Source organism: Poecilia formosa, unplaced genomic scaffold (genome assembly GCF_000485575.1).
Source record: "Poecilia formosa unplaced genomic scaffold, Poecilia_formosa-5.1.2 Scaffold863, whole genome shotgun sequence".
Lineage (NCBI taxonomy): Eukaryota > Metazoa > Chordata > Actinopteri > Cyprinodontiformes > Poeciliidae > Poecilia > Poecilia formosa.
Window position 1 is genome coordinate 70,093 of NW_006800802.1, and position 9,055 is coordinate 79,147.

A 9,055-nucleotide genomic window follows, 5' to 3' on the forward strand; every position below is an offset into this window, starting at 1 on the left:
ATCTTGCCCCGGCTTACCTCTCTGAGCTTCTTCATCCCTACGTACCTCATCGGTCTCTCAGGTCAGCAAATCAGCTGCTCTTGGAGGTACCGAGAACAAAAAGGAAGCTCAGAGGGGACAGGGCTTTCTCTGTTATGGGCCCCAAATTATGGAATGACTTACCTTTGCAGGTCAGAGAGGCCCCTTCTCTGTCCACTTTTAAAGTTCGTCTTAAAACCCATCTATTTTACTTGGCTTGCAACACCAGTGGGATCTAGTTTTAAATTGTATGTTTTTGTTTTTAAACTGTTTTTAAATTACTTTTTTATTTATGTTGTGTCTTTAAATTGTACAGCACTTTGTATCAACTGTGGTTGTTTTAAAGTGCTTTATAAATAAAGTTGGTATGGTATGGTATGGTAATCAATCAATCAATCAATCAATCAATCAATCAATCAATCAATCAATCAATCAATCAATCAATCAATCAACCAACCAACCAACCAACCAACCAACCAACCAACCAACCAATCAATCAATCAATCAATCAATCTTTTTTATGAAGTACCCTTCATACTAAACCCAACTCAAAGTTTGGTGGGTTTTGTTTTGCTCCCTTTTACATTTTTTAGGCCTGATAGAAGTTTTTTCACAGCTCTCATTAAGTTCCCAATATTTATGTAATTAAAGGACAACTTGGTTACTTAAATCAATGTAATTGATTTAAGTTTGAAGCAAATATATAAGCACATCCTCACCTTTCACTGCCAACCAGCTCTGTTGTGATTCTCTGTCAGAAGGATGTTGACACTTGTAGAAACCTTCCTCTGCTTTCAGAGTGAGCTCCGCTGGGATCTTCCTCCCAATGAAAACATCATCTTTATAGAAACGAGCAGAGAAATTGGTTGTGGATTCATCATTGCTGTCTTCTTTGTAAAAACAACGTAGAGTAACATTTTCTCCCTCCTCAACAGGATGCGGTGGGCTCTCCAGGATCACACTGTTAGCTAGAATGTACATTAATCACCATGTTAAGGAAATGTTTGCTTTGTGACAACCACTCATTTAGCTCTAACTAGGTATTTAAACTGTAAAATGCATCAAGCCCATTGGCTGTTACCAGTTACGGTGATGTTGACCCTGTTGCTGCATCCTCCTCCCTGAGATTCACACCAGTACTCCCCAGAGTCCTCTGGGTAGGCGTCCTCAATGGTGCAGGAAGAGTTGCTGGGGATGGCCCAGCCGTGCTGACATTCCTGACCAGCGATGCTGGAAACTGTCCTCTTCACTGTCCAATTGCTGGAGTTTGCCACACAGGTCAGAAAGGAGCAGGTTGACAACTTCAAGGTCAGGAAATGCTCCTCTCCTAAAATGACCTGGTTTAAACGTCTTACATTTATATTGACAAGCTGGACTTAAACTAAGCAAGACAAATAGGGGCAGCATCTGCACTTATGAGTATATGGTACATGAATGTTATAGTGAAAGAAGAACAAGGAGACTTTCCCTCCACCAATGGTCACAAGTTTTGGGTTTTAACTGTAAGAATAAAATCAGGGTTGGAAAACGACTGGCTGAGAAGCATCTGGCAAAGATATCCTCTTGATGTCGTCTGATCTTGGTGCTTTGTAGAAGGAATTTCCAGCTGGAGACATTATGTCTCATGAGAGACTGAAATGGCTTTCCCACTGGTTGACATTTAGGGAGACAGAGCAGGAAAGGAGATCTTGCTTTGCTGGAATAGTTTCCCCTCCATGGCCTTGTCTTGAATAAGCAGGAGAAGGTGAATATCTGATATCAAAACCAGTCTTGCTGAAATTGATGTTTAAATATAAATTCCAATTTCTGATTATAAAACGATCAGGTTGGACTTAAAAAACTCAAAAATAGAAAAAAAAGGAAAATCAATGGCTTCAAACTCTATAGGCGCATAGAAATTAGCTGTTGTATGGCAACTGTGGCAGAACTTACTGGTTGTCTGGAAGCTGTGGTGGGAAGTAAAGTCCCCACAGCAGAGTGAGAGGTTTTAAATGACTAGAGTGTTTAGGGTCTGGGGTTTCATCACCAGCTCTTTACCATCTGTCTGACTTTCTCTTTACTTTCTTTCCTTACTTGTAACGGAGAAGTGATCCATCCAGAGTTTATCCTCTCGCCTAATTAAGCCTGGAGATTTGCTCCAACTCACAGAAATATTATTATAAATCTATTTTCACAAAATAAATACCCCAGTATGACAAAAATATAAACACCCCATGTCAAATATTGTTACCATGTGGAGTTAACCAGTGTAAACGAGCATTTACTGACATTTTATTGCACAAAAGTAATATTTTCTCTTGATTTGTGTATAATTTTTAATCCAGCTTCCCATCAGTGAGCATTACTCAGTGAGTTGTTTTTTTACTCAGTGCATGTCCACTGGGTCAGACAAACTGAGCAGCAACTGGACAGTCCTTGGACTGTGAACAATGAAAGGCCCCAAAATGTCAACTTTTGTCACAAGTCATAAGCCTCAGATGTCTCGTGTTATGTGGTAGCGTGCCATCGGCATGTTGGATGCAGGGATGTCCACCAGAGCAGCAGCTGCACGGCTCAGTGTCCATTATCGGACCACTGGCCATTAAAGAGTTTTTTTTCCAACAGACTGGCAGTGCTGCAAATCAACCTCATCCTCGTTGGCCACATGTGACCACTCCAACACAAGATGGCCACATCCGACTTGTCCATCTGCGGGATCAGTTCAGACCAGTGACGCACACAGCTGATGAGACTATTGGTTTGGTCGACAGACGCATCACACCTCAGACTGTCCGCCTACCAGAAACCAACTGGGTCAAAAGACTATCAGTCCACTACAAATGGCCACATCACGATGTTATTAATGCTGATATGAATATCAGTATTGACTGAAAATATAGTTTGACTTTCTCTATATACTGCATGACCCAAATGTTCATAAAACTGTTATATTTGACATGAGGCATTTATATTTTTGTTCAGTGTAGATAGGTACCCCAACAAAGAGATTAAAGGGGCAAACAGTAAATAAAATATTGGATAACCTTCGTATTTCCTCATTGTCATGGATATCAGACAATATATCTGCCCGTGTCATGGATGTTATGTAAACCACTACAATTGTTGAGCAATTTGTAGACCTTTCTCTTATCATTGTCTTTATGTAGTTTCTTGTCTTTCCTTTTTTGTCAGTTTCAGTTGTTTAAGTAAACACTAAAAAATAAATAAGCAATGAGAAAATGACATCTGTTAAATGTGTTTTTAATGAATAGTTAAATGTCCCTCAAATTGTTGCATAAATAGCTATTTATATGCAAGTGACATTTTTCTAAGTTAATCTACTAAACCTATATGTTTTTCCAAAGTTTAGACAAATCTAGATAAGTGAAAATAAGTCATGCCTTTATGATGCAAGATATTATTTATTGAATTCCCACTTTGACTTAAGTTGCATTGACTAAAAATCTCTCTGGATGGTGTAAAATACTCAGAGAAGGTCCTGTCACAGTGCGACCTGCTATTATCAAGCTATGAAACCAGAAGAGCTGTTCTGAACAAATACTGACCAATATGCAGTTCCTTAGAGGAATATTTGGACACTTTGCCACATTTGTTTTCCATGAAAAATGCCTGAGATAATTCCAACTGGGAAAATTGCTAAATTTCTGTTTGAAGCCTTTGTTTATCTTGAAATGTGCAAGGAAACAGACAGATATCTTCACATTTTACTTTCCAAACCCAATAAAGCTGGTCAGTTTTTCTATATCAGAGAACACAGAGACATGCCAGAGCAAAAAAAAAAAAAAAAACATATTAATTGAAATGTAGCTTATAGTCTTTCATTTCTAAAGAAAAATGAAGAAGTCATAAAACAAATCAAATATTAGAAAGTTGTTAAAAGAAATACACTTAGAGGACGAAACACAGTGATGTGAACGCCATATCAAAAGCCGATGAAATCACTTCGCCCTAACTCAGCAGCTCTAACACTTTGACAGGAAGGTGATGAACATACAGGAAGTCATTAAAATATTAAAAAACTTTAACTGATAATATTTCAATAGAGATTCATTTAAAGTGTCACAGATTTAAAAGAGCAAATTTTCTGTTTCTGTTAAATTAATTCACTGTTACAATGATTTTCATGTGCAACACCTTCAGAAAATAGCCGTCCAACTCAGCCCTATAACACCAACGTGTTTTTTTTTCTCTGCACAGAAAACCACAGTCACACTTTGCTCAAAATATTTTCCACAAGGCTTTATGAGAACTGAGAACTCGTCTCAGCAGAAATGCTTCTCAGAAAACAGGAAACGAGCAACAGCCTGATAGATATTATTTTATATTATCATTTTAATTGTAACTTAAATTCATTCAGTCTAATGTTCTCTAGATTAGTGTGACTTTCAGTTTAAAGTGTCCTCTGTTTCTGTGTGTGTATAAACTGACCTGGAGGTCACAACTGCCTATTCATCTTCATGTAAGACAGTTAACTTTGTTTCTCAGACCTTAAATTTTTACCTCTTATCTTAGAACTGCCTGCGTGCAGTTGTATATCTTAGTTAACTGCTTGACCGAGATTTGAACTGGGCTCAGACCGTAGATCAAATGTCGCACATGGAACTGGGTTGCTCGTTTGTTTGGGTAAAATGTTTTACGACCTCTGCTGTTTTGTTTTACGACTGCCCCTCCTTCTTTGTGACTGTTTTTCTTTTGTTAATAAAACAGGGGCTCACGTGGAAGCGGATCAGAAATTTCTAACAACTGCATGAAGAGCAGTTGGATTAGAAATTCCTCCTTTTGCAAAAGCTGCCATGAAATTCATATACGTTTTCTGTGTTTCATTTCTTTAAATAGGTATAAGACAACACCTAACACAGCCATACTTTCAAAACCAAATCACAGTTAAGATTTAGAAGACAACCACAAATATTGACTATTTCCACAAACCAAATAGGTAACACTTTGCTTTAGGGGGTGGCATAACACTGACATGACAGTGTCATATACATGATTTAACACCTGCATGAACATAAAGGAGTTTTCATGACTGTTGTCATGAAGTGTCATTCGTAAATAATAATTTTTTTAATGCAGAGTTGCATTACAATTTGTATTAAAAGTTAATTAAAAGTGTCAGTTTTGCACAAGAGTCATTTTTCACCAAATGACACTTCATGATAACTGTTGTAAACATTCATGAAAACTCCTTCATGTTCATGACAGGAGTTAGAGCCTTCTCCAAAGCTTGGATAAGTTCTATTATTCACCTAGGTTGACCATTTCTCACTGGTGGAATTGCTTGTAATTCTTCAATAATCTCAAGAGCAATGGTAGCTTTGTTCCCAAAACGGTTGTCCAGGACTCTGAAGATCTCATCTGATGAATTGTATGTTGACAGGCGTAAATCCTTAGCCAATTTCTCATCGAGACAATCAAGCAATTGAAACTTCTTTACTTCTTTCGAACCAGATGGTTCACCTTGCTTCTGGAGCGCCTCCCATTCTTTTCTCCATCTGTAATAGTCTCGTTTACTTCCACCAAACTTTGGTAAAGCTGTGGCTTTCAGTTTTATTGCAGCTGTTGGAGGTAGACTGTGGACTAAGGCTTTTTCCTCTGTTGTGTCCTTCTTCCTTGCTGCTTCGATAAAGACAGCCTTCTGGGAAACCAGCCTAGGGAGGCACACCTCTAGCTCCCTTACACGGGAGCTGAAATCCTTTTCCTCGGCAGGTGGAGCCCAATGGTTCCAATTTTGGTGTGCTTCCTTTGCCTTCTGGATCAATTTCTCCAAATGGGTAAGCATAAACTCATATGCCTCCAGAGTTGTGTCTGGCCCAATGGAAGAAACATTCTTGCACTCATCCTCTGCAACTTATAGAGCCAGGGACAGTTCCTTCTCTCCATATGTGGCCCACATTGTCTCTCGGATAAGGAGTTTAGCTTCTTTAAGCTTTTGTTCACATTCTTTCTCCGTCTTCTCTAGGTCAGCTTTCTGAAGATTACTCAGCTCCTCAGCTGCAGTTGCTTTGCACTCAGCCATATAAGCAGCCTCCACATCCTCATTTGCCTCCATAACTTTGGAGCTCTCCAGTGTAAGCTTCTTGTAGTTCTCCTCCAGATCCTCCTTAGACATCTCCATGTAGGTCCTCATAATGTTATTTGCAAAACGGGAGAAAAGTCTTTTAACTGTTGTCCTCTCTGCTTTGAGGTCATCAAGGGACTTTAATTCAGCCATTTTCCTCGTTTGGAAGACAGCAGATTTCAGTCTCTGGTTGCAGAATGGAAACTCCTCTGATTGGAGCGGTTTTTCACTGTCAAGTGTCCTATAATTTCATGGCTTCCTACACTTGAAAAGGAGGACTTGAAGACTTCAGGAATTCACTCAATCTTTTTTATTTTCACCAATGAGTGAGAACCAATGAACAGAACAGGTGAAAAACCTACAAAACACAAACAAAATATTTTAACATACATTTTAGACATTTGGTTCAAAGTTAATAATTTATCTTAATGACTAATTTCATTTTTAACCTTAAACATACATTTCTTTTACTATTTTAACCATAAATTCACAGTATTAAATTATTAAATTTCATATCTGGTTGAATTTGAATCAAACAAATCCACACATTTTAGAATCACTTTTTTTTCTTTTCCTTAGGACATAAGGTTTTTTACATTAGATATCTTAACATACATTTAGTGGAACCAAACTATAAAACTAGCAGTGCAAACTGTTACTTCAATAAATTCTTCATTTTTCTCAAATGTGAAACTACAATCAAATTACATTCAATTGAGCCCAGTTAGTGGCTTACCGGTAGTCCTTATAAGTCCTTTTCCATGAAATGCTGCTTTGGAGGAGGCTGTGTTTGCCCTCCTCAGCTCTGTTGCAAAACCAGTAAAGTGTTTGGTGGATTCCTTATATTACCTGAGTTGAGGGTGCTGCTGATTGGGCCAGATTTCTTTCACCTGCTGAGAAGAGCTGCAGAATGGCACACTGATGTGTGTGTGTGCACACACAAATGTCTATTCATGCACCCACATCTGAACTAATGAGCAGATCTGCGCAACACTAACAGTTAATGTCAGTGTAACGATACCAGTGACCCCATCATACATATCTTAAGACAGGAGTGCCAGAGTCCAGAGCTGCCACCCTGCAACTGAAAGATGCATCGCTGCTCCAACACATCTGTGTGAAAAGGTGAACTTCCCTTATTAGCAGCAACAGGCACGTGCAGAGGGGGGGGGGCTTTGGGTGCTTGAGCACCTGCCCGTTTTTGCTCCGTGCCCTAAACTGCCCCTTGAGTGCCCTTTTGGTCAATATTTTCTTTCTCGTAAAAGAAGCCGGTCGCGCGCGTCAAACCCCCCCCAGTCAGTCACTAGATCAGCTGCAGGATTGATTTTTTAAGGCAGACCTGTGAAGAAACTGTTGCAGTAATCAATGCGACTAAAGATTAAAGCATCAATGAGTTTCTCTACATATTTATACCTCATAGGATTGGAGGGTTCGATTAAAATGTGACACTTTCCAGTTTCCATCATATGTATATTATTTGCATCGCTTGGTGGAAATATGTTTGTGTCATGATGAGGTATCGTTGAAAATGGACGCAGATGCAGAGGGGCTGAGGCATTCAGAAAACCTGCTCAGCCCAGTGGTAGGGACACTGTGGTTGTCCACTAGCAGCCCAGCGTGTTTTAAAACATCTTGAAACTCCAAAACTCCTTTTTAAAGGATGGGGTAGTTTCTTCAATTGGTGTTTTTTGTTATTTTGTCTCTGTCTCTGCTCTGATGACTTGTTTGTTTTTTTCGTACTGCATCACATAAAATTTTAACCAGGCAGTTGAAGTGTGTCAGAAACTCCTCGGTCATTTTTTCTCCACGGTCCGCCCCTTTTTCTATAATGAGAGAACAGAAAGTCCCTTTTTGTTAACTCTTTATTTGACAGGGTGGCTCAACACTGACATGACAGTGTCTTATACATCAGTGGTCCCCAACCTTTTTATTACCGCGGACCGGTCAAGACTTGGAAATTTTTGCTGCGGCCCGGGGCAGGGTGGGGGTGAATGTTGACGTTCCCGCTAAATCTTGAATATACCAGATTTGGGTTGTCTTAGCCTTTGTATTGCAGCCTGTGGGGTTTTCCCTGACTGGGAACGAGAATACAACCTGTTGAATGTGACAGGTAGCCAATCAGAAAGCGCAGTGACGTCAGAACAGAGGGGAATCCCAAAGAGCTGACATATCGCGCAACTGAGAGTCCGGTGGATATCGGAGATGATATGTGGAAATGTTTATTATTATATGTAAAGGTGTGTTTATTATTATATATGTTTGTTCCGTTAAAAATGTTACCTATGAAAAAACACAGTCACCTCCAAATCATAGTGCAGCAAATAGAGCAGCTGCTCCTGTCGTCTTTCATCCACCGTCTTTTCTTTTTGTTTCTTTTATCTCTTAAAATGACTCCACAAACTATCACTATTGTTTCTACGTCGTCATCCGTGTTTGGTTATTCTAAATTCCCGTATGCTATTTTGGGGGTTTTACTGGATTATCCTCTGGAATCGCAATGTTTGTGACTTGAATCGGTTCGTGTTGCTCCTGCCTTGTGGCTGAACACGAACCGATCGAACCTGTTGTTCTTTTATCAGCTCTGTGGTCACAGAGGTTTGGAGAATCGGCCGACAATTCTTAAATCATGCCGTCTAAACCAGACTTAAGACTCACAAGCTCTACTCATCTCCTCTCGACCTCTGCCCAAACTCTCTGACTCTGGTCGCTATGGTAACGTTTACATATCCCTTCAAAATAAGATACAGATGCGCCACAAAAACGAACATTTTACTTTCGTGAAAATTTTAACTCACGATAATGACTAACGGAGCCATGAACTTGTTTCTCTGCAACCAGACGGTTCCATCTGGGAGTGATGGAGACAATAACACCCGAAGTGTTGCTTATATCCACAGCCTGCTTGGTCTCTACGTGGCGAAGCAGTTTGAAGCTTCATTGCCTCATTAGCAGCCGGTCGCCACATGTTACACAGAG

At 39.7% G+C, this 9,055-nt stretch overlaps 2 long non-coding RNA genes across 2 annotated transcripts in view; one reads left to right on the forward strand and one right to left on the reverse strand.

Moving 5' to 3' along the window:
* LOC107834944 (uncharacterized) overlaps positions 1-865 on the reverse strand; it is a 4,991-nt gene extending 4,126 nt beyond the window's left edge. The window contains exon 1 of the long non-coding RNA XR_001660779.1: positions 738-865. This is a non-coding gene — a long non-coding RNA (uncharacterized LOC107834944). The remainder of the gene's footprint in view (positions 1-737) is intronic.
* Positions 807-9,055, forward strand: part of LOC107834945 (uncharacterized) — a 17,579-nt gene continuing 9,330 nt past the window's right edge. Inside the window, exons 1-2 of the long non-coding RNA XR_001660781.1 lie at positions 807-817; positions 1,198-1,202. This is a non-coding gene — a long non-coding RNA (uncharacterized LOC107834945). The remainder of the gene's footprint in view (positions 818-1,197; positions 1,203-9,055) is intronic.